Here is a 27,209-nt window from a genome sequence, read left to right on the forward strand (position 1 = left end):
ATTTTCTTAGCTTAGTGCCCAGGAGGCAGTCTCTCAAGAGCACGAGAGAGAAGGCAACCGAGTGAGAGAGATATCGACCATGTTTGTGGAGCGTTGAACTTGGCAAATACAGCTGGATAAGGGATTAAGATCTCAGCACTCGACCCAGAGTCCTGCTTTAGAAAATTGTTAAAGTAGTCTGCATCCTGCCCTGATGGGCCAAAACAACCTGTAGGGATCTTCTATGTTCTTTCTTTAAAAATTTATTTATTTTAATTGGAGGATAATTCTTTTCCAACATTATGATGGTTTTTGCCATATATCAATCTGTATCAGTCATAGGTACACATGTGTCATCCTCCACGTTCTGACTCTCCCCTCCAGAACACACGGTCTTGTGTCTGTCAGGGCAGTGAGAGTTCAGAGAGTGGAAGCTGGCTCCCTCTTCTGTTCTGGGAGGACTTCAAGGGTTCTGGAGGAGCCTCTCCAGCCTGTCTGTGCGAGGGGGCCTCCCACAGCTGCCCTCCACTTGGCCTTCCTTCATTACACACACACACACACACACACACAGGTTAAGTTTTTGCTCACTCTTTTCATGTCTTAATGAGCTCCTTTCCTTTAGATCTTAATTCATTGTATTACTAGAGACTATAACAGATTCATTATTAAAGAGCAGTACTATGCTACACTTTCACAATACTGTTCACATTCTGGCACGATGGGTATTCTTTTCAAAAGGGTCATTCGATGGAAGTTAGCTTTCCTACAATTTCCTTCCAACTTGGCTTTGCTCTTTTAAGAAAGAAATACTAAAAATACATAGAGTTATAGCAATAAATCGCTTCAAGAAGGAAATGTACATACAACAATATTGTTGCTTCTGAATTCTTCAGTAAGAATTGAGAGTGGATATATGTATATATAACTGATACATTTTGCGGTACAGTAGAAACTAACAACATTGTAAATCAATGATACTCCAATAAAAAATGTTTTAAAAAGAAAAAAATGGGTCATTGGAAAACAGAAATAGACTCACAGATACAGAAAACTAACTTATGGTTACCAAAAGGGAAAGGGGGGTTACAAATTAGGAGTTTGGGAGTAACAGATTAGTACACTACTACATGTAAAACAAACAACAAGGACATACTGTATAGCATGCAGAACCATACTCAATGTTTTATCATAACCTTTAAGAGAAGAGAATCTGAAAAAGAGTTTGTATGTGTGTGTATATATGTAAAACTGAATCACTATGCTGTACACCTAAAACTAACAAAACATTATGAATCAACTATACTTCAGTTTTTCCAAAAAGGTGATTTGAGTGGTACTAATAATTTTCTGGTTCAGCTTTCAGTGTATTATGCAATGAGTAGAGGACAGAGACCAGTATCAGCTGCCTTCATCATGGCATTAAAGGAGAGCACCAAAGGTCACACATGAGGATAGAACCAGAGCTGTAGATGGCTGTCAAGTAAGTTTTGAAAGCCAGAATTTGGTGACTGCCCCCAACTGTGCATTCTTATGGCATTTCTTGGTCTAACGTGATAGATTGATTCTAAAAACATGCACTAATTTTTAAAATGCAAAACAGACCCACTTGTGTTACAGCTTGCACAAACAGAGGACTACAAGAGTGGAAACAGCATAAACAATGTTGTTTATATCCAAGTCCTGAGAAAACTGCTGCGTTTTCCTCCAAAATTGCAGGAAGTATCTAAGTAACTCTCATCCATTAAGGTGGAATAAGAACCATATTTCCCATAGGCATGGAGAGAATGTTTCAGAAATCCTGACATTACAGGATCTCAAAGCAGGAGCATAATTAATAAAGGGTGATCTCCTCAAACCTGCGACTGAAAGCACAAAAACTTCTAGCTACAAATAAAGCTGAAAAGTTAAAACCTAAGTGAAGCCAAACACAGCAAAAGGTCAGAAATGCTGACCATTTTCATTGTTCTGCTTCACTCTTGACCTCCTGTGAGGGCAGAGGGTTGGTTCCTCTAGTTGAGTAGCCAAACGGGACTATGATTGATTATATCAGAGTGACTAGCCTCATGCATTTGAGCCCTGAAGTTTCAGAATCACAGCAGACTAGATCTGCTTTATTCCTTTTGTCATCAGTCGGCTTCCTTAACACATCTCTTCATTTTTGTGTTGTTGTTGTAACAAAACTATATTTAAAAGCAAGCAACAGGAAGCTTTTACTTGGGAAGTTGAGGTTTAAGCACTTGGAGGCAAACAATGAACTGGAGAGATAAAGATGCAACGCAAATGGTTGGGAACAGACCCTGGGCTAGTTTCCTGCCAAAGTTGACTCGTGAGCATGTGTGAGGCCACGATATGGACTCACGGTGCTATTTTGCTTTTATTTACTCCAATTTATTTGTTCCTGTGAGAACCCCTATAAAAACAAAGTGTGGGGACAAACAATGGAAGCGTTGCCATCTCCTCCTTGCCAGGGCTTTTATTTTCCACATTATCAAATGTTTTCATCAGTGGAGCTCAGCCCATTCATTCAACTCTGTGAATCACGACCCAGATCATATTGCAATGGTGGGTGGGGAGAACCCTATGTGTTGCTTGTATAAAAGAAAGGAAGAGAAAGAGAGAGAAAGACAGAACGAAAGGAAGGAAGGAAAAAAGGAATGTTTCTCGATCATCTTTTCCCCTTGACACTATAAACAGGTTTGTGGTCCTTTATTATACTCCACAATGGACGCTATGCCCCCAAACAGTCATGTGAACTAGAATGTATAAAAAAGCAAGCTTGCAAGCCCAGAACATAATTTTATCTTCATCCTTCCTGTTTTGGTCCCTTTTTCCAAGCAGGTATCCATGTCAAAGGAGAGCTCTTGAGTTGGGGGTTTGTTTGACCTAGGTCATGCAAAGGTCAAGCTTTTCACCAGTTGTTAACACAAAGCTTCCAGCCAACCCACCCTCCAAATCCAGCTACACAGTCTGTTTCCATCTGCAAATGCGCTATGCACATTGGATTTTTCTCAGTTTTGCAGGAACTAACAATCCCTTCACTGTGAAGTGGTCTCAGTGACAAATAAATAGGTCAAACACTCTTCGGTGAAACTGTAGGCGCTGAATTTGCCAAATATGGAAATGGAATGGATTTTGACTTTTTCGTTTTTAAAAAGGCTTTTTAAAGTGTTATTTTAAAACCGGTTGAACAGATCGCTTTATTCCTTTATTGAACTTCAAGGGATGCTGTCTCTTAAGCAGTTTTATGCAATCCCAACTATATTTTTGCTTCTCTGAAAGAGATCAATATTTATTCAGATTGATTTTTAAGATTTACATGTGAAAAATAGATAAAATTGGATCACATATAAACCAAAACTAATTCTGTCAACTCCCATGAAAGTCAATAAAGACAAAATAAATTGAGCAGATTTCATCTACCTGCATTTGAGAATTGTTTTACTTCATTATTTCTTATAAACTTACTGAGCAGAAATTTGCTTAACTCTTAACCAAGCTTCTCTTACTGAAACAATAAGACTCTCTATGGAATATTTTGCACTCGAATATTATCACCAGGATAGCATATGGCAAACTAGCGGTAGGCAGTTTATCTTCATCCTCTTTGTAAGCTAAAATTAGCACAATGCTTTCACAGCATTCTCCCCTTGACTCGGGCCAGGGTGATATTCTCCACAATGCCATGCTTGTTCCACATCCTGCCAGCTTCCAATATTTAAGCAAATTGGTTAAAAGTTTGTATGAACAATCACAGATACATTCTAATGCAATAAAACCCCAAAGTAATACCAATGATGAAAAGTAAACCAGCGATATTAGGAATCAATCTGAAAAACCTTCCTTCATCTGCTTCCTGAAATACATAACATTTCCACTACAAAGACGTTCAAATGTTTACAGAGGCTAATTGTACCAAGTGGGATGTATATATAAGGCACCAAAAGCAAGACACAATTACCTTCTTAGACAACTAAGCCTTATCTTTCTACTTGTTTACCATATTCAGTTTTTCTTGGTAATACATTCTTGATGCTAAAAATGCACTGCTGCTAAGAATTAAGTATGTAGTTTCAGAGGATTAAACGAAGGTGATCTGCCCATGGAAAGCCCTTACTCTTTAAACAGGAAAGCAGCTACTGGCTAGCATTTTGAAAGGATTACAACACAAACAATGACTTTAAAAACAATGGAAGAGGTTCAAAAAAAATACATCCCTTTTAGCTGGCCTGTAGCAGTGTAATCTTCTGACCAAAGAGTTAAAAACAAAAAACTCTAGGAAGAATTAACTTTAGGAATCCCCAGACTGGCAGGTAAGCAGCAAAGAGAAATTTACATCAGGGATAGCAACACCTCTATCTCCTATACCTCCCCACCTTTAATGCTGTTTATTAGGGCAGATGTTACACTAACAAGATTTGGCTGGAAATTTCACTAACCGCCTTCAGATTAAAGTTTCTATTACTGTGTGCTGGGGCAGATGTATTCAGTTTGTTAACAACAGATTAAATCTAAGATGACAAACACAGGCTGACAGTGTCAGCTGATCTATACAAATAGATGAAAAAATTCATCATTTCTTGAAGAAGAAAAAAAAAAATTTTCCCAGGAGCTCATTGTATCTCAGACTGATTCACACTATTCTCAGGCGTATACATTTTGTCAGAGGGGAAAGAGAAGAGAAAATCCTCCCCAAACCTTGTAAGACAACCTCAAACATGATTTCACTAAAACAATATTTCACTTGACATAAGATATTAATCCATCTGTCCCAGTCATTTCCTAACTCACATTCTCCCTCAACACAGAAAAAGTATACCGGGGTCAGGGAGAGAAGAATGTAAACATTTAAATAGGTAAATCGCTTAGACATTTCAGTAATAGCCAAATGAAGCAGTTATGTATTTCACACCTAATCAAAAAGCTGTATGCATTTGGACCTTTTCAGCTACATCTGTATGAAAAAAATCAAAACCTTGTACCCAGGTATTCTGAAAACTCAGATATCAGAGATGATCTATACTTTTTGATTGTCCTTACCAATGTTAAGTCCTACATTCAGAATTTCTCTTCACTGACCACGAAATTATGTGGAATTTACTGACCTTCAGTAAATTTCAATCTATATGTAAAATGTTTGTTGAAGTTCTTCATTCTATCGAGGTTTGTACACAAACTTGGTTTTCGACTTGGTTCTTAGAATCTCAGTATTTCAGAACTGAAGGAAAACACTTCAGTTATCTAAGTCAGCTCTCTCTCTCTCTCTCTTTATTTACAGAAGAAATTCCATCCTAGTGAGGCTGAGTGAGTCATCCCGCCCAGAGCACAGAGCTCACAAATGGTTCAGTGGGGATGGCACCTGAGGACCGCCACACCAAGGACAGTGGTCTTCCCAGCCTGTCCTACATCCTCACAGGAAAACACCTAAAAGTTCCCAGTGTGACGAGCACATAGACAAACATTTAAAATAGCAACTCATTACAATGAGCTGATCTTCATATAGAGTCAAGTATTATCCTGGCGTTTCATCATTTGTTTCCACTCTAAGTTGTTCAGTGCTTTGATGAGGGCATGTAGGTATCACTGACATATTCAAGTCCCAGAGATATACGGTTCCTTAAATATTCTTCATATACTGAAGAGGAATACATAGCACCATTACACATATGTGTGTTATCTATGTACACAGACAAAGCAAATATTGCCAAATGTTAACAACTCTTGAAAGGGAATGGTGAGTTATGGGTATTTACTACGCTATTCATTCTGTTTTTTGGTACATATGACAATATTCTTAATATACAGTCAGAAAGAATGTTAACAAATAACATGTGGGGGAAAATCTCAATGCAATGAGCCACAAGTCTTGCCCTGTATTTTCCATTTTCTGTGTGACATCCCCAGCTTTGGAGTGAGGGTCCCTGAACATTGTCACTAAACTGTGCTACCATAGAGTCAGCATCACACATATAAGAAATTCCTCTCTTTAAAAGGAAGTTCCCTGGTAGTCCAGTGGTTAAGAATCCACCTGCCAACGCAGGGGACACAGGTCTGACTCTGGTCCAGGATGATCCCACATGCTGTGGAGCAACTAAGCCCGTGCTCCATAGCTCTGCAATCAGAGAAGCCACCGCAATAAGAAGCCTGTGCACCACAACGAAGAGTAGCCTCTGCTCTCCACAACTAGAGAAAGCCCTCATGCAGCAGTGAAGGCCCCAACCAGCTATAAAAGTAAATAAATTTTAAAAAAAGGAACAGGATCATGTTGGCTATTAGGAAACCACCTCTACTCTCTTGACAAGGGATGGGTTTGCAACTAATAGAGAAAGACAAATACTACGACATCACTTAGAGGCCGAATTTTAAAATAATACAAATGAATCTAGATATAAAACAGATCCAGAGACATAGAAAACAAATCTATGGTTACCAAAGGAGAAAGACGGGGGGAAGGAAGGGATAAATTAAGAGTCTGAGAGTAACTGATACTAACTACCATACATAAAATATATAAGCAACAAGGACCTATTGTATAGCACAGGGAACTATATTCAATATCTTATAATTGAAAATGGAATTAATCTTGTGTGTGTGTGTGTGTGTGTGTGTGTATCAGCTTCCCTGATGGCTCAAGCTGTAAACACTCCACCTGCAATGCAGGAGACACAGAGACATGGGTTCAATCCCTGGGTTGGGAAGATCCCCTGGAGGAGGGTATGGTAACCCACTCCAGCATTCTTGCTGGGAAAATCTCATGGACAGAGGAGCCTGGTGGGCTATGGTCCATGGCATCACAGAGTCGGACACTACTGAAGCAACTGAACACACACACACACACATACATGTATATAAGTATGTCTGAATCACTTTGCTGTGCCCTTGAAACTAACACAATATTGTAAATCAACTACATTTCAGTTAAAAATTAAAAAAAAAATATTCAAGGACCTTAGTGTGTCATGAGAAAGGGGATAGAAAAAAATTAAAATAGTCACAATGGGAAATAGCCTCTCTGGTCTCATCATATCTAGGCTATAACATGGTACATACACAGAATAGCAAGAAGAGACGATTAAAACGAGGTGTGGGAGATGGAGAGTGGACAGTCAATACCACCAGTTATTTTGTAGGCAAAAGAAGCAGTAAAGCTGATTTGCTATAAACAAATAAAGACCTGCCTGTAAATCTGGTTTTGCCTCCCTGTAACTTCCCAGAATCACAATTTCCTATTCAGTATTAATAGGCAAGGGATGCTTTGCACCTTATTTTACCAACCGCAATTGCTATAAAGCTAGTCCTCAAGCTCTATATAACATTTGGTGAAATTTATCTATAACACAAAGGATTATCTTCCTGTATTTTAAACTTCACTGATAATAAGACATCCTGAAATTCAAGGGCTTGATAGTGCCCAATAGCTTCATCAAAGACCAAAGATTAATGTCACAACGTGAGACCAGAGATGCTAGAAGAAATTGTGTTACTGGGCAAATACATTCCCCATTCTAACTGGACTCCTGGGAGGAAATTTCAGCCAGGTCCTCAGAGAGCTCTGAATCTACCTCAATTGGACCATCAACAAGAGGTAAGCCATGCAACATGTTATCCTGACTGACACTGCAAACCTCATTTTTTTCAGACACCTTAATATGTGGTGTAGAAATAGCACTAGCTGTGTTTAAAAGAGTCCAGTGGACTGAAAGTCTGAGGTGAGAGAGGTATCATCTGCAATCTAAATCTCTTCTTCCTCATTCACTTCCTCCTCATCACCTCCAAAGGTAAAAGTGACAGATTTATGATAAGGCATTTGAGAGTGATGAACAATAGAAGGGATTCTCCTATAGGTGGCAATCTCAGTGGCCCACCAAGTGTAGAGGGCTCCCTGTCCTGACACCAAGGGCAAACAAACGCTCTGTGCTATAAAGTGAAGACACACTTGGGAATAGTACTTGAGTCTCCATCCCCTATTATGTCATCACTCAAACTCAGAAATCAGCGCCAGTACTAACCAGATCATGATGATGATAGCAGCTAGTACAGACATAATGTTTACTATGTGCCAGGCACTGTTCTCAGTTCTATATATCAACTTGTTTAATCTCACCAACAACCCAATAAGTATATGTTAATATCACCCACATGTTGTAAGTGTTTAGGCTACTCTTTTGCCCAAAGAAGATAAACTTTAAGTCAATTTTTTCCATGAGAAGAGACCAATACTCTTCAGGTCTAATCACATACTGAACCCCCCCTCATGCCTGAAAATTAATCAACAGCATCACCCAATACTTTGGGCACCTGATGCGAAGAACTGACTCATTGGAAAAGACCCTGATGCTGGGAAAGATTGAAGGCAGGAGGAGAAGGGGACAACAGAGGAAGAGATGGTTGGACAGCATCACCGACTTGATGGACATGAGTTTGAGTAAGCTCTGAGAGTTGGTGATGGACAAGGAAGCCTGGCGTGCTGCAGTCTATGGGGTCGCAAAGAGCTGGACATGGCTGAGAAACTGAACTGAACTGATCAACCAAGTTGGATGAATGTGTCAGTAGCTCCTAAGAGGACAGCATCAGGATATATGTTTGTCCCAGATATTTCTTAACTCAGAAGTGAGGGAGGGACTTTGCTGATGGTCCAGTGGATAAGAATCTGCCTTGCAATGCAGGGGATGCAGGTTCAATCCTGGTCCGGTATCTAAGATCCCATACGCCTTGGAGCAACTAAAAGCCTGCACACTGCAAGTACTGAAGCCTGCACACTTCAGAGCCAGTGCTCCACAACTAGAGAATCCATGTACCACAACAAAAGATCTCATATGACACAGCAAAGATGCCTTGAGCCATAACTAAGGTCTGATGAAGCCAAATAAACAAAAAATTAATAAATAAATATTAAAGAGAAAAAAGTGAGGGGAGAAACAAACACTGGACTATAAATTCCCTGAAGGTAAGAATGGTCTTATTCATCTTTGTTGTCTCAGGATTTAGCACAGGGTCTAGTAATCTGTGAATGAATGAGTGAATAATGAATGAAATAGAAGTGTCTGATCACTTCCTGCTAAAGATCCTCCCTAATTTTAATCTCTCTTCTCAATGAGAGATATGATGAATACATTTCAGAAATACATGGACCAAGAAGACATCAGTTATTAGGTTACTTCTTAACTTGGTACAAAACAAAGGTGTCAGAGTTGAAAACCTGGCAGATTCTGGTTCTGGTATTTCCCACCTACAGCCTGTGAGACCCTAGGCAATTCTCATCTATAAAATGGAGACGTGGAGATATTATAAGATTGCTATAGGATTAGTGGTCAAGACTCACAAACTGAGATAGGTGGACACATTTCATAAATTGAAAATCAGGAAAAAAAATGCTCCGTTAGAAGATTTTTCCTTCCCATGACCCCACATTGTGTGTGTGTGTGTGTGTGTGTGTGTGTGTGTGTATCAGTTGCTTAGTTGTGTCTGACTCTTTACAACCTCATAGACTGCAGCCCACCAGGCCCCTCTGTCCATGGGATGCTCCAGGCAAGAACACCGGGGTGGGCTGCCATTTCCTACTCCAAAAGGAACTATAGAAAGAAAGTGAAGTTGCTCAGCCGTGTCTGACTCTTTTCGACCCCATAGACTGTAGCCTACCAGGCTCCTCCATCCTCGGGATTTTTCCAGGCAAGAGTACTGGAGTGGGTTGCCACTTTCTTCTCCAATCACACATTGTATGTGACCCATAATAGGTGTTCAATAAACATTTGTTAAATAATGGAGGATCAGAACAAAAGAGACACCTGTTTCTGATCCTCTAAATCCCAATTCATAAGACTTTCTCTGAGGGGCTCAAAATCGTCAGGGCTGACCTCAGCAGATGGGATGAGAGTAAGTTCAGGCAGAGTTACCCTTTATTTCTTTAGGTTGCAATTGCAAAAGTTACATTCATGTGCACACTGAAATCAATAATATTGTCAGCCTTTGGGAGAAAAAAGAGTGATGGCAGGATAGAGGAGACTCCAGGTTTGAAAAGTAAGCCCCTGGGCCCCAATTCTTGTAACTCTTTTCTCTGCTCCCCACACTAGCACCCCAGGTCACAAGCCAAGAAATGGCAGCGTCATTGCTGTCACTCTGCCCCTCTGAAATAGGAACCAGGATTAGCTCTGGCTGGCTGAAGCTCAACCCAGATAAGTCCAGAGCGATGCTGATAGGCAGCGGGAAGGAATTTGAGGAAGTGACAAGAAATGCCACGTCACCCACCATAAAGAAAGCTTTCCCACAAAGTGGCCTGGGAGGCAGCTACAGAGCCAACTGGTGCTCAGAAAAATGCAGATAAACACAGAAGTCTTTCCTAGAAGCAGGATAGAAAGCCAGCCACACACAATTCATGTCCTTGCCACATCCTTCAGTAATTACGAGGAGGGATGTAGAAAGCTCCCCTCATGCAGCCCAGAGGAGGCTGAACAGAGAGCCCCTGAGCCCTCCTGCTGCCAGGGGCCAGGACACCCCCGGCACACACTCACCTCTGCCCATTTCTAATGTGTCAACCAGAGAATCACCAGTAATCCTAAAAGAGTGTGTGTGTGTGTGTGTGTGTGTGTGTTTACAGAGATTCTAGTCTTTCTGTCACAGGGAAAGGGTTGTGGCCATGTCAGAAATAAAGTTCCTAATTTCATCCACCAGGTAATGGACATCAGAATAATCCGCAAAGGCATCTGTCAGCGCAAAGATTTCCACTGTTCTTCACAAAAGTTTCACGGAGAAGTGGAAGTCAGCAAGCAGTGACTCTCCCAAGAAATTCACAAGGAAAGAGATAGGGCCTAGCAAGAGGACTAGCCAGGGAACTCTTCTGCTCTACTCTTGCTGTTTATTTTCTTTCTTTCTTTTTTTTTTTTTTTTGAAAGGCAGCACAAAATTCCCCACTGGTTATCTATGGCATGACCTTCTTTTCTTATATTTTAAAATTTCATTCAAAGGACCTCTTCTCCCAAAAGTGTATCCAAAACTTACTGGAGATACCATCACGAGGAAATCTATACTTTGATAGATGGAATATAAGGTCAAATATTTACAATATATTTAGAAAAATATCTCCTGTTATTAAATAATACCAGTGACTACTTACAAAGATATGGTTTTCCCAGTAGTCAAGTATGGATGTGAGAGTTGGACTATAAAGAAAGCTGAGCACCGAAGAACTGATGCTTTTGAACTGTGGTGTTGGAGAAGACTCTTGAGAGTCCTTTGGTCTGCAAGGAGATCCAACCAGTCCATCCTAAAAGAAATCAGTCCTGAATATTCACTGCAAGGACTGACATTGAAGCTGAAACTCCAATACTTTGGCCACCTGATGCGAAGAACTGACTCATTGGAAAAGACCCTGATTCTGAGAAAGATTGAAGGTGGAAGGAGAAGGGGACGACAGAGGATGAGATGGTTGGATGGCAGCACCTACTCAATGGACATGAGTTTGAGCAAGCTCCAGGAGTTGGTGATGGACAGGGAAGCCTGGCGTGCTGCAGTCCATGGGGCTGCAAAGAGTCGGACACGACTGAGCAATTGAACTGAACTCACTACTTACAAGGTTATGGTGGATCAGTCCCCTAGGACAGTGTTCTAAACATCTCTGCAAGAAGCTCTGGCTAAGATTCTGCCATCTCAAACTGTCCCACAACTTCTATCTAGAAAGAAATTTGACTCACTGGTATCCCAGAGATCTCATAAGGGCCACAGTTGTCAGTACACCAGTCTTTCATCTGGGTAGCTGGGAAAATAGTTCAGTGCAGTATATTTTTGCTCAGGATTCTTCAAGAACACACCAAATAGGAAATGATTAGAATTACATTTACTTACTCTCACACATTAGCATTAAATTATTAGTTGTATTAGTGGCTTACATTTACATTAAACTTGCAAATTATATAGACCCTTATTTCCATTCTACAAGCATCTCCATTTTTTCCCTGCATGCATATCTAATCATTCGCTTACCTCTTATCACTCCGGGAACCCACAGTTCTTAATTCCATGGATTTCCACAGGGCAAGAATCTAGGCCACCGTTTATGCACAGAAATCAATTCAGCCATCACTACAGTACGCATCAAAACAACATTTTAAGAGCAAAAGTTGCAGCCAGTGGCATTGAGCCAAAGCACCTCTTCTCAAAAGGAAAATGCAGTGGGATTTTTTAAGAGCAAATAGGACAAGTCACCGAGGCTTTATGCCTCACCAAGAAATGGGGAATTCTTAATGGCCCAAAGTGTCTCGATTCAAATCTGGAACTTAATAAGACTTGTGCCTGAAGAAAAGCGCTCATGACCACATCCCCCAGTCTCATTCAGTAGTGCCCCATGTCAATATATCCACCAGGCCCATTTTCTCTTTCTTTGCCCCTAGTGAGATTACTAACCAACAATATTTTTATGTTTTTAATTAGAATCTGAAAGACCATTTGGGCACCATATTGTATTTTTACAAGCACTGCATCTCTGAAACACAAGATTATATTAACGTGATGTTTTCCAAAGAAATCTTGTTACTAAGTATCATAAATCACAAAAACATCATTGGTTTCTTCTAAAGTTGTAATCGGCAAACTACACCATTCACAAGTTATAACAGTCTATTCAAATATATATTAAAGCCATAAAAAGTTTCCCCTCACCCACATTCCTTTCCCACAGGCCAAATAAAGGTGAATTAAGGAAATTTGGCAAAGGGTATACATGGCTATTGCCATTTCCCACAGCAAACAGGGTATTTTCCTCTGGGAATAAAACATTTTCCTTAAACTACTGTTTATAACCCTTATCAGCTCAAGAGCAATAGAGCCATCAAGTCCAATCTCTTATGGAAAAAAGTCAAGGTCAACAAGTACTTGCATTTTTGTTTATCTTTAGCTACAATTGCTACTGACATTCAATTGGGTAATAAACACAGGTCTGTCAAATGTTCCCAACGAACAGGTGATCCAAAAGCTATCTCAGAACAAGGCCACTGCCAGGTAATCAAACAATCCTGTTCTAACAATTATGATTTGAGTACATTTATTTATAGATGCAAACATCAGTCAATTCTGAGCGAACACTGCCATACCATTCCCACCACCGGGTAATGAGTGAGGAAGTACAGGAGGGCATTTGTTAGCATTGCTCATCAACAATAATGTGTGCATTCTCACGAGCAGAGTGCCGTTCAAAGAAAAGGTTTTCTCCTCTTATCTCTTCTATTTAAAAGCAATTTTGTGTAGTTCGATACAGCCATGTCCTTCACTCTGTTTGAGACCAAGGTTCCTGAGCCCAGTTGCCTCTCTCTGCCTGAAAACCAATTCTACGGTTATGTGCATGTGTCTATTTGGAATTGTTGCATGATTCCTTTAAGCCAGCATGGTTGCTACCTTAGAAAACATTTCGTTTTAACTTGAAAAGTGCTAGGATTTGTTCAGCATGTTTAATTCTACAGAGGCAGAGAAAGATCTGGAATAAATACTTCTTTCCAATCCATCAAGAAACTCACTGATAGCAACAGGAGTTATGCATTTGGATCTGGGCAGCACATGGCTCCACGCCACATTCAACTTACAGATTAAAAATAGAATCTGTTCCAGATGCAAAGTAAGGCACGTTAAACCAACTGCCTCTACCTGAAACGGGGAAACTAAATCTAAGGACCACAGTCATGATGTAGGATGATGACTCTGACCCACATAACCTGTCTACTGCCTCCACCTCACTTATGAAAAATAAGCCTAAAGAATATTGGAACCTCAAAGGAATGCTTCCCCTCCTTGCTATGTAGCTTTTATTAACATTCCATCATTTAGTGGAGCAATTAATGTTTTCCAAAACTGATTCCTATCAAGAGCATCAGGACATCTGGAAACAAAGCAATGGGCAATCTTTCTAAAAACACACAAACCTACATCCTTGGAAAGAAAGTGAAAACTAACAAGGAAACAAAATTCTGGATGTACAAAATGAGGTACACTATTTTAAAGGACAACTTTCAATGTAGACACACTAAGGACCAAGTGACAGACTGTGAATCTAGAAAATACTGTTTTAGTATTAAAAACAGTATCCTGGATTCTTCAACGTTCTGGCAAAAAACAGATGGAATGGAGTTGTATCAACAAGCGTTAAGAGTATCCTATTTTCCATCCTGGAATCGATTAAGTCGTAGGCAGGTAATTTGAAGATTCTACATAAAAAGAAAACTCAGCAGTCTGGGAAGGGGAAAGACAGGATTAGCACCCACTGAGAGTCCATGAACACGAAGGCTTGTGAAACAAAGCATCTACTCCGAGGAAATGCTCATCAATCAGCTGTCAAGCAAAGGGGGAAGTCACCTCATGTTCAGAGCAGTAAACTGATGAAATGAGTCACCAAATTCCCATGATAGTTTGGCTGGCCTCTTCCTTTTCATGCAGCCTCTGGTCACCATGGAGCCAGAGCCTTCTCCGCAGGAAAGCAGGCCGGCAGAGGGTGGTGGCCGGGCTTCCAGGAGCTGCCCTCAGAAAGGGTGGGAAGAAGCCAGGGTGTGGGGGAGAAGCCATACCCCACAAGGACCAGCCTACCTCAGGGAGGCTATCCTGAGAAGACAGAGAACGTGGTGGGAGGGGCCTGTGGTCTAGAGAGCAGTGTTCTGAGCCTTGGCCTGCTTCCAGGCCCATCTGAGCTCCTCTACCCCTCACCACTCAGTCTGGTCCAGTCTCCTCCTCAAAAGTTCTCCAGAGACTCCTCCTTCTGACTCAACCCACATCCCAAATCTTCCTGAATATGAGAAGTGCTGGCCCCAACCTCCCCCCCGACGCACCCCTCCTTCACTCAGGTCTGCCCAGGACACAGCACTCACATTTTCAGTGGCTCCCCAACTCCCAGCCAACTCCCAGCTCCTTAAGACAATGTCTATGACCCTTCGAGGTCTGGTCCTGCTCCCTGTTGGCCTCACCTCAGACTTCCCTTTCCCATGTTCTCTGCTCACACTGCGGCTTTCTCCTTCCTTCACGCCACTACACAAACTAATTTCTGTGCCTCGCATGCCCTTCTACTTCTCCACCCATATCAAGTTTCCATCGAGTTTCCTGATCAAGCTTCCCCTTGAGGAAGCTGGGTAGGAGACTGGGAATGAAAGTAGATTGCTCTCAGGGCTAACTCTGGGGGTGCTGGCAGTGGTTGCCTGGAGTTGCTGAGACAGACCCACATCCAAGTTTCATTCAATAAGAAAGGGCGCTGTGATGGATCAATGTTGCCTGCTGTGGAAGGCTGGGGGGAGGCAGTCACTGCATCTTTGCCCGTTTGTTAGGTGCCACATCTCTGCTTCCAAATTACACTGAGTCCACTGAATCGTGAGACTTCACCTGCCCTGTGTGAACTGTCTGCTCCGTCACTGCATGTTCGGCGTCTTGATTCCAGGAGTAGCCCCTCTCATTCTCAATTCTCCCATCTAGCAATGGGCTGGTACACACACAGTGGACATTCCATTAATACTCAGTAAGTTGGTGAATGGGACTACTTCTGTCTTCACCTTTTCTAGCTTTGGGAGCATTCCTGTCATCAGCTTAAAATTCACGATATCAAACAATACCTTTTACTGGCACTAAGAGAATTCCTTTCACATGAGGAGAAGTTCTGAGTGCCTGGCAAATCAAATACTCACAACACACATCCCCTCCAATTTCACAGGCATAAAGACTGTGGCCACCATATCTTACCATCCCAGTATCCAGTTAAGTCCCTCAGCATCTTCATTTTAACCATCACTTATCTGAACCTCGAACTGGGGCTTTCCTGGTGGCTCAGATGGTAAAGTGTCTGCCTACAATGTGGGAGACCTGGGTTCGATCCCTGGGTCAGAAAGATCCCCTGGAAAAGGAAATGGCAACCCACTCCAGTACTCTTGCCTGGAAGATTCCACAGAAGGAGGAGCCTGGTAGGCTACAGTCCATGGGGTCGCAAAGAGTCGGACATGACTTAATCACTTTCTGTCTGAATCTCTCCAGGTCCATTTACCTTGTTTCAAAGGGTAATAACCAGAAGGACAAGAGTATTCTCACCTGTATCCCTGTCCCCAGGTACAAGGAGAAAAGATTGGAGAACGGAGCTGGCTCACCATAAAATGTTCAGAAGAGGGTGACGGAAACTGGGAAAGACACTCATGGCATCACAAAATAATCAGCACTGTAGTTCATATGAAGACAAGCTATCATCTGTTTCGGCCACGGAAATCAAACTTAGCTTAGATACCAAGGAGTTAAAGTGTGAATGGGCTGAATATAAATCCAGACATCCAGACAAATAAATCAAATATTGATCAAACACTTACTCTATTTGCAGCACTGTGCTAGGGAGCTGCGGGAGATGTAAAGGAGTGCTACAGGTGTTGTGAGGATGTCAGCCTATGCCGTCTTCCTGGATTACCTGGGTGAGGACACGTGGGTCCTAATGCCTGTCAAAGAGAGTCTTCTGAGCAACTTCCAAGGATGCTCTAAATCTCATAACTAATTAGATTTCACTCTTCATTTTGGCTGCTAGGAAGCTTAGAGCCAAATTAACTGCCTATTTCTAACAACTGGACATGAGCCTATAATTCATAATGGTCCATATTCCCTTAAGAATGACTTCTTATTTATTTTCTTTTCATTCTAATTTCTTCATCTACTTTTTTTGAATCTTGTAATATACTATGTATTTCTGCTTCCTTCCTTAAATCCTTTCACAGAATGAAAAGGAAAATATGTAAAAACATTGTATAATTAAGATATACCCTTTTTACCTAAGGTACCAAAGTACAAAAGCGTGTCAAGGTCTTACCTGTCCTGCTGTCATGGATATATTATAAAAGGCAGCACTCAAGGAAAGACTCAAACAAAACAAATAAAATGTTTAAAAAGAGAGAGAACTGATCAAATGCTAAAGATCTAGCCACAAGTCTATTGGCAAATACAGTGCTTTCCATATTGACTCTTCAATTCCTTCTTTCTTAAAAACACACAATTTTGAAGATAATTTTGACTTTCTAGGTAGAGCCTTGTTCCCTTCTTCTCCTGATGTGGGAATAGGTAGGAGAAGTTCTAGCCCTTCCATTCTTTGTTAGGAAATAAGATGAGTTTCGTCTAGGTGGGAATGCACATGGGTTGATATTGGTAAACAGGGAAGGTCAAAGCTAATTGTACTAATCAAACAGAATGCTTTTAGGTTAAGTAATTACGGAAAATTATCTGCAAGACTGAACTAATCCACAAAGCCAGACACTTGAGCAAAACCCAACTTATCAACTACACTTCTGGGACCAATCAATGTAAAAGGGAGACAACGCCTACCTCTTTTTAAGGAAAATGCTTGGCATAAATTTACTGTTTGGGTTAGTTTTTGCTAGGCCAACAGCCAAAACCTCCACCACTATCCTTAATTAGTGCTAGCAGTCATGAGGGAGAGAGATAAATTCAGGAGCAGAGCTAAATACCACATCCCAGGGGATGGAATCATGTCTGCTGCTGGGACAGCACAAGACATAAAAGTATTCTCCCAGGGTGGCACAGTGGCTCCTGTAATTCATCCTTAGCCTCTGACCTCAAGGTCCCTCAAAAGATACCAAAATGCTGCAGCCAGCCCCCAGCCATCTTCTGTTGGAAACCCATTCAGGCCCAGAGGACAGAACTCAAGAGGAGGAGTAGGCAGAACTGGCAACTAGGCAGACGCTGAGATTTAAGGTACATCCCCAAACTCAGTCTACCACCAAATTCTGAAAGAGCTACCTACAGAATCTTTCCTTGAGTGCCCCAGTCAAAACACCTCTCTGGGGGTGGGAACAGGCAAGACTTTGGTATCTGTTTACATTTTGACAGAGAGGATCATGTGCGATTAGCCACCTGGTACCCAGAAGAAATCAGTCCTGGGGGGATGTAGTGCAGACAGTTTGAAAGCATGAGAGGGTTCCCAATCCTCTTCAACAAACAATTATCCATCAATGGTCATGTGCCATAACTATGCTGGGCACAGAAGAGTTAAAGATGAAGAAGACATGATCCCTTGGGGAGGCTGATGCATGAATGTTTCAATATATGAGAAAGGAGGCACTCACCTGGAGGGCCAATGGTTAAGACTAGGGGTGCAGGTTTGATCCCTGCTTGGGGAACTAAGATCCTGCATGTGTCATGGTGTGGCAAAAAATTGATGTTGCTGTTGTTATTTAGTCGTGTCTGACTCTTTTGCGACCCTGTGGACTGTAGCCTGCCAGGCTCCTCTGTCCATGAGATTTCCCAGGCAAGAATACTCGAGTGGGTTGCCATTTCCTTCTCCAGGGGATCTTCCCAACTCGGGGATTGAACACATGTCTCTTGCATTGCAGGCGGATTCTTTACCACTGAGCCACCAGGGAAGCCCCCTACACACACACACACATATATACTTAGAATGCCTAGGAGGATGGACCTGAAAATACATATGAGTGTGTGGTGTGTGTGTGTGTGTGTGTATTTGTGTATATATACACATATATGTTTATGAGAAAGGACAAGACACAGGATACCCTGAGAACATAAAAGAGGGTCACTTCCTCCAATCTGGGGGTTCACAGAATACTTCCTACAGATGACACAAATTAACATAGAAGTTTTTAACCTGGACTTCCCCAAGGGGATCCGTGGTTTAGAATTCAGAAGATCTAAGTACTTGGGAGGGAAAAAAATTAATCTTTTATTCTCAGTAAACTTTAACTGGAATGAGTATTTATTTCAAGTGTGTATCCAGGTAGGCACAAACCACAGAACTATTAGTAGGACCTGTGACTTTGTCACCTATGGAAATCAAAATAACATATCCCAATATAGTTGCTATATATATCTTAAGACATTGTTTACATTCATCACTATTTCAAAAATGTGGTAGACAATAGAATTATTGCTGGACTTCATTACTGAATGCATATTAAAACAAGAAACTTACACCATTATATTACAATTCATTTTTTAAAATATTTTGATAGCTGGATTTCAATATAGTTTCCCTCATAATCTTATGTATTTGATTTTGTGCATTAATAAAAATATTACTGACAAGGGATCCATTAACTTCACCAAACTGCCAAAGGGATCTTCTTCCCTTCAAAGTGTCAAGATTCCCTGAAGAAGATCAGTATGATTCAGCTGATGTGAATAAAGATTGAGAAAGCAATGATGACCCCACTGGTTCAAACAGCAGAGACCTTTGCTGGCCACTTGGGCCAAGTTCCCAAGAGGGGACTATGGATCACAGTTGGCCTCACAGGGCCCCAGAGATACTGAACTTACATGGCAGTCTGAGGATCAAGGTAGAAGTGTCCCTCTGCCAGTTAGGATAAATCCCATCCACTTTGTGTTTCAGTCAACAGCCTTGGCCACAGAGTTCAGTGTATCTGGGTCACTGGTGTGTTGTGAAATACATACACTCATAGCTTCCTGAGAATATTCAGTATTTAGTGAATATTTCACCTCCATAGGCTTAATGCTCTTGGTAGCATGCATGAGCTTCCTGAGGGCAAATACTATGATCTACTCAACTTAATAGCCTCACACAGGGCAACTTCCATACAGTAAGTGCTTAATCTATTTCTAATGACTTGACTGAAATGTATAAATTTACATTTCTCCCCTTAAATACAACTTGTGATCATATTCTGGCTCATCTGCAAGAAGTGATTACAATTTTAAACTCTTTTTAGCTCCTTGGGCTATATTAAATGGATGTTTCCCTAAAATTAACTTCCTCATTGCAGCCTTGCCAAGAATGACACCTTGTAAAGAATCCACTACCAGGGACAATGGATTCTCTCCTGGTTTATCTTCTAGAGTAGAAACTGAAACATGTTTCAGCTGTGCCAGACTGTATGTGGTGGCCTTAGAATGCCTAGGAGGATGGACCTGAAAAGCAAGTTATCGCTTATAGTTTAAAACTCAGTGCAGAGTCAAGAGGAAAAGGGAAAGTGAAAGAGAATAAGAGAAAAGAAAGGCCTTATCTGGAAACTGAATTAAATAATTACACACTAATATCTGAGTTTTGAAAGCACAGGTGACCCTTTTATTATTTATATAAGGCAATAAAATGCATGTTATTAATACAAATGTGTAATATATTCTTCTATATGAGATATGTTTTTGAAAAACACTTCATGGTTTGGGGAAGAAAGAACTAATCATTAACTTCCAGGTCCACTACAACAGAAAATATCACATCCCACTCTCACTGAGAGGCCAGCGTTGTTACAGTCAGAAAAGCTTTCTCTAATCTTCAGTAGACAAAGTGAAATTGTAAAGAAGACACTGTTGTAGAACGTTTTCATACCTTCTGGCTTGCAGGACTTCCTGATGAGTTGACACAACATCATCATTCATAAAATTCTTTACTACTAATTTTTTATTTTAAAATATCACAAGACTCTTGAGAGACCAATGCCATTAATTCTTGGAAAGTCAGAGAATTGGGGTATAGTTTCAGAAGTCCTACAAGTCACACTGAAGTTGGTATTTCTTAAGAAACCAACACAACAAAACCAAAATCTCAATCCATCAAAGGCAACAAAAATCCTAGTATCTGCACAGGTGACATAGCAAGGGTCAGCAGCAAAGTCTACATTACATACTGAGTGTTCTATAACACTGCAAACCAGAGGGAAAACAGACTTGTGGTTTTAGGGCCATACTTAACAAGTATCACGCTTCTTAAATTTCAAAAACTAGAGTACAAAATTTGATAAGCTATCCAGACCTTGAGTTCACACATAAATAAAAATGAGCAATCAACAGGAAATATACGAAATGAGCCTGTTGACTAATGTCCTGTCTTTTCCAATCGAGGGTCAGACCCATTCAAACCCAATCACATGAGGATGGACTCTGTAAAGGTCAATCAAAGGCAGGCTGAAACTCCAACTGTCTAGCTGACCTTCAGAGCTTGTGACAAATTGCTATCAGTCAATGTCAACTAATGACAGGAGCTCTTTGGCTAATCAATTGTTCTAAAAATGATCAAGAAAACTACTCACAGGACAGCTCATTTTCACATCAATGCCTGTGAAGTATGAAAAGCTCATTTTTTGAGTTTTTAATAAGCTCATAAGTAAAGCAGTTACTTGGTAACAGAGGTCACCTTACAGAAAAAGACAGAACCTCTGTCTGCCTTTTACATATTCTTTTATTACCATATTATAGTAAAAATATGCCATGGATATGCCACAGGGCTACATAATAAAGTAGGTAACACTTCATCCACTTTGCAACACATACTTTTGTGTTAGAGGGAAATCTATTTGGGAGCAAATAATTTCAAGTGAATTTTTCAGTTAAGATGAAAAACAAAGACCAAGTTCACTAGGGATGCACCCCAGGTATTAGTGAGAATATGCACTTTCTGTGAAAACACTTGTGGCTAAGTTCATGCACCTAAATAAACAGTTATGCCTTTTAGATTATGCAGTTATTTTTCTTTGTTTAAAGACAACCTGCTTTCATGATGCTTGAAGCCAAGCAAATGGAGAATGGAAAACAATTACTCACATTTGATGAGTCAATAAAAGGTAAAGTGATTAGAGTACAGGGTGTTCTTGGGAAAAAACAATTCTCCATCCATACATCTAATTCAACATATTTGATAAGTTAGTAATATGGAACTTTTTGATAACATGGATTTGCAGAGTGTAATGACTTCCCCTTTCTTTTTTTACACCTGACTTTTCCCATCAGGAAATCATTTTCCTGTTCTGCCTGCCACTGCAAGCAAAGACCACACTTGAATTTGCAATCAACATTAAATGTAACTGAAGCAGGACACAAGGCGGCAGTGGCCCAAGGGCTAAGGCCTGAGATCACAATTATATTCTCCTTTTCTCACCAAAGTGTATTTTGCAAAATGCATCCTAGTGCTATTGAAACAGAAGACATTCCTGGAGAAGAACAAGGTTTACGAAGTAAGTGTGAACAAATATAAGATCATTTAAGTCACCTGGACCAACAGACAAATTAAAAAAAAAAAAAAGTCTACTTTTTAGACATTTTTCTTTCTTTTCAGGGTGCTTAGATTATTATAAATATTTTGTTTTAAAAATAAATCAGGATTTTAAAAAAGACAGAAAATAAAACTGTTTCAAAACAAGCAGTATTTACTTTGTGTCTTCATCTGAAAAACTGCAGATTACAGATTATATCCTAAACCTGAGTTGCTACAGTAGTTTTTCAAATTAAAATATCTTCTGTGGCCTCAACTACTCTCAAGTTGTCCATAGGAAAGAAATAAAGGAGGGAGGGCAACACTTGAGCCAAGCCATAATTGGAAGTATGTGAAAAATGAAGTGTCAGTTTGGTCAATAAAGGGCAAAGGTCAAGGGGAACTGCAGCCCAAACTCTGTGCGAAATTGCTCATTAAGACATCCAATCAGAGAGCTCCTTCCCACCTACCCCATTATTCATCAGACAGCTGACTGTTTCAAACGCCCGGGTTTGGACTGTTATTACTTTCTTCTTCATGTAAAAAGGCGAGCGAGTATATAAATCGTTGCTTAGTCATCTGGAACAAAATGTGGCCCTTCCCTACCTCCCTCTATCCACGCTCACCCCCCTCGCCCCGCTCTCACCCAGCTCTGCCTGCTGGCTTCACAGGTCTGAAATGACTGCCTCCAAATTCCCTTCAATAATAAATGGAATTGCCTTCTGCCTATAGGTTGCCTGAACGCCTACAAAAGCTGGTGTGCAGGGGGGAGGGGCAGTGGGAGGCACTGGCAACTATGGATACACTATTGTAAAGAAATAGCAGTGCTTCTCAATGGTTCCTCTTTAAAGAGACATCCTGATTTTGCAATTTTTTTTTTTTTTTTGTGGGAGCAAAGATACCATTGTTGATCTGAGCCCTGGCCCCCAAAGAAGTTCATAAGCGGATTTTAGAAAAATTCTAGAGACCAGCGGAGTTCTTTAGGGTTGAAATGTTTCACGTGAAATTTCAATATAGAAATCAGACTTTTTCTTTCTCCTCACAAAAGAGGAAAATGAGATGAGCTTGAAGTGGGAAATGTTCTGCGAGAGAAATGTCCTTACTTGTTTTCTAGGCTCCTCTTCTCAATTCAATAAATCTTTGAATGAGTGCAATGGTGGAGGCTCTTCATACATAATACAAATTAATCATATCAATCATCCTGCTCCGTTATAAAGAGCTCAATCATCCTTCTACTTAGCACACAAAACTGGATTCTCAGTCCCCAGCAGAGTAGAACCTCCCTGAAGCTAACGCTGATTCTGTTTCATTCACAGCTCCATCACCCAATTGCAGACAAGAGCACCAGGCCCAGGGCAGGCACTAGGAGGCAGAGTTCTTGAATTGATAACAGAGAGAATGGCCCTCGCAGCATCTGTTTTCCCATTTCTAGGCAACATCCCAGGATCACATCAAATAGTGGCGTGGGCTCTGGAGTCAGACTGCATGGGTCTAAGTGCCCGCTGTACCACCGCCCAGGATGTGACTGTGGGCAAGTCTCTCAGCCTCTCTGGACCTCGGTGACCTTCTCCGCGACACGAGTAATGAGATACCTCCACTGACCGACAGCCCATAGTGGGCTATTTCATTATTTCATTGTGATCATCTACTAATCTCTCTTGACTTTCAACCCCCAGAGGAGACTTGCCCAAACTCAAAATGTGTAAGCACAGCTAAGGCTGCTTCCGAGCTACGCGTGGCTCTGGAAGCCCTGGGGTGGGGGTGGCGGTCTGCTGTGCTTTGCTTGGTCACGGAGTTGTGTCCGACTCTGTGTGACCCCATGGACTGCAGACCACCAGACTTCTCAGTCCAGGGGGGTTCTCAAGGCAAGAATACTGGAGTGGGTTGCCATGCCCTCCTCCAGGGGATCTTCCCAACTCAGGGATCAAACCCGGATCTCCTACACTGCAAGAGGACTCTACCATCTCAGCCACCAGGGGAGCCCCGGGGTGAGGGGAGCAGTGGAAGAAAAATCCATGAAAAAAGCACCAGATTTGCTTGGTGTTCTCCCTGTTCAAACCACATGCTTACTAGAATAGACCCTGATTACGATCAGTAGGGCAGCTGTACCCAGTAGGATAAAAGAGACACATGAAAGAGCCCAGGATCCGCCAATGTGCACCTCATCCTATGTCCTGAAAACACCACATCCTAAAGCAGTTACAAAGGCAAGAGACCAAGATTCTGGAGGTGACTGACAGTGACTCATTTCAAGATTTCTGAGCTCGACTTTTGTCTCTTCTGAAATGGGAAAATAGCAAATCATTGACAGGGCGAAAATAAGAATCCAGTCTCATATCTCTGGAAGTGCTTTGAGGAAAGTTAAAAAGTAGACAAAGTCAATGTTGCAGCCACAGCAGCTGAAACCCCCAACCAAATACAGATGTTAGGCCTTCCTTATAAATGCCCATTTAAAGGCGCTTCACTATTGAAGAATCAATTTCCTGCAAGGGACCATAAGTGTTAACATGAAATGAATGTAGATGCCTTAAGAAGAGTTACCATAATAAATAATTTGAGTTGGGGGAGAGATATATTATATAAATCATGCGTGCATATTCAGTCACTTCAGACATGTCCGACTCTTTGCAACCCCAAGGACTGTAAGCCACCAGGCTCGTCTGTCCATGGGGATTCTCCAGGCAAGAACACTAGAGTGGGTTGCCATTTCCTCCTCCAGGGGACTATTCCTGATGCAGGGATTGAACCCATGTCTCCTGCATTGCAGGTGGATTCTTTACTGCTGAGTAAATCATGAATAAACACTAAATCCCTGAAAAGGAATATCGCTGGCATTTTCTTGGTTATATACCTTATGTATATACTCTTCAGAGTGACCAGCATTGGATTCTGTACTTCATTGTTTATACTTAGGTAAAAATGTAGACTAAAACTCCTCTATCAACCACAAGAGTCACTCATTTGTCTAATTATCGGGTGCTCAAAATTCCTCAAACCTCTGGAACTCTTTACTAGGAATTGTTCATGTATTTTAAAATCTGTCAGAACATTATGGTTTCCTGGATGACCGATTTTCTTTTCTTTACTTTGAAAGTCTGAAAGAACAGGGCTTGGTTGAGAGTCTGTCACATGCCTACCTTGCACCACAGACGAGGTTGTTTAACAGAAGACCAAAGCCTAGGGGATTTTTTTTCTGTTTTTTTTGTAACTTGGGTGCCATAATGAAGTGGCAAACATTGAAAACGAATAAGGGAAAAAGAAATGCAGTACAAATAATATAGTAGAGAAAGTTTTAAAATATGTATTACTCCCGTCTGTGGGGGAAACACCTCTCTAGATATGTTCTTGACAGATTGAGTTATTTCTGTCTATTGGGTATGTATAAAGACATATTTATGGATTTATAAATCTTTTGAAGAGGGCTGTTATTTACCCAGTTGACTAAAATGGACTCAAACTGTGTAAATAACTATTTAGGACATGCACTACGGGCCAAATACTGGCACAGCTTATACATCCATGCCTGCCAGAAAAGGCAGACAGGAGAACATGGGAAAGCCACTGTGCACAGCTAATCCGAAGGCTGCACAAAGATCCAGCTCCACAGGTCCCAAGGATGAAAAAAAAAAAAAGAGCTGAGAAGGGTCGTGGTTGGCATGGAAATGCACAGAAGTTGTTGAAGCAACACTTCCAGGCATCATTCCGCATTTAGCAGGGAATAAATCGCACTGCCCAGGAGAGCCTGTGGGGAGGGGCGGGGGGCACAGAAGGTGTTACTCCTACCACCTCTGTGGTCCAGCTGGTGGGGAGAGTCATGGGCGGGAGGGGGGCGGGTGGTGATCAGCACCAAAAGCCTTCCCATGATGACTGTAGAAATCAGTGACTTTACTTCTTTGCTAGAAAGAGGGCATGATGAGAAGTCTTAAAAAAATAATCAGGAAACTGAAATTTGAGGTCTGACACTGCACCGTAGCTTCAGCAAACTGCCCAGCTCATCCAACCTCCTGTTCCTCATCTGTCAAATGGGCTAGACCTCTTTTATCTACCGCCCAGGACTGCAAGATTGTTTTCCACAGGTTCCATTTGAATGAGACAATTTATGTGAAAATGCATTAAAAGGAAAAACGAGCTGGTGGTTTTTATATGAAAAGAACAGAAAGAGAAACGATGTGAATGAAAAACTCCAGTAATGTGAAGGATGTATGGCTTACAATCACATTCATTATTAAACTGGCCTTTGGAGAACACTCATTGAAGGAGAAATGAACCTGAGAAACTCCTGATTCCTAGTTCTGATGAGTCAAAGGGGAAGACTGGGATGGGGCACTTGCCCTCTGAAAATCTTTGTATCTGAGGATGCCTCTGTTTTAAATTCAAATACATTGTAGCAGTTTACATCCTTCAAAGTAGCAGCTAAACTAGGGGCCTGCTGGGTGATATATTCTTTTTTAAAAAAGCAAGACATGAAAAAAAGAAAAAGAAGCAAACAAACGAAACACTAGGCTATGACCCCACGTAGCAACTTTGGAGCACAGCAGAAAGAATTGAGATTCCATTTACACCTTTTGAAAATTCATGGTGCAAGCTGAATTCTCAAAGTAGGGCTTTCTATGGAAATGTTGACCTCACCTTAACTACAGCACTGTGAACAGTGACACCATAATGTATACATACCCACACTCGAAAGGAAAGAGGCCCTGTGGATTTATGCTGCATATAATTCTGCAGTAAAAGGCAGAGGTCAGAGGTGACCTGTTTCTGTCTCAGCTCTGAACAAGTTTACTATTCCAGGCTCCATTTTTACTAGACTTAGAGTTGTGATGATGTCAGCAACTTCTCTCTGAACAATAAAATATCTCAAATGCTTACAATTCTATGTGTAGAAGTTATTCCCAGTCCAAAGAGCATACATGTACCCGCCTTGCAAGAAAGGACTTTCCTGTTTCTGTTAGTCCCTTCTCCAGGGGAATCTTCTTGACCCAGGACTCCTGCATTGGAAGCGGATGCTTTACCATCTGAGCCACCTGAGAAAGTTCCACGTTGTCAAACTAATCGTGTTCAACTCATTGCAGACGTTGCAATTCTAATTGCATAGCCCGATTTGGTTAGAAAACAAAATTCTTTTGTTGGGTAACAACACTCCAGTGAAACATGAACATAAAAGCAGATTTTAAAAGTATGTACCTACTGTGGGCTCAGAGTCAACCTCAATAAAGCCATCTTTTTATATTCAGGGAGAGAGTACTCTTTTAAACTTTGGTTGCATGAATTGAACACAAAATCCCCTGCA

At 41.1% G+C, this 27,209-nt stretch overlaps 1 protein-coding gene across 3 annotated transcripts in view; it reads right to left on the bottom strand.

The window, feature by feature from the left end:
- MEIS1 (Meis homeobox 1) overlaps positions 1-27,209 on the bottom strand; it is a 141,343-nt gene that overhangs the window by 83,460 nt on the left and 30,674 nt on the right. The gene's annotated exons all lie outside the window — the stretch shown is intronic.

This window comes from Muntiacus reevesi, chromosome 3 (genome assembly GCF_963930625.1).
Source record: "Muntiacus reevesi chromosome 3, mMunRee1.1, whole genome shotgun sequence".
NCBI lineage: Eukaryota > Metazoa > Chordata > Mammalia > Artiodactyla > Cervidae > Muntiacus > Muntiacus reevesi.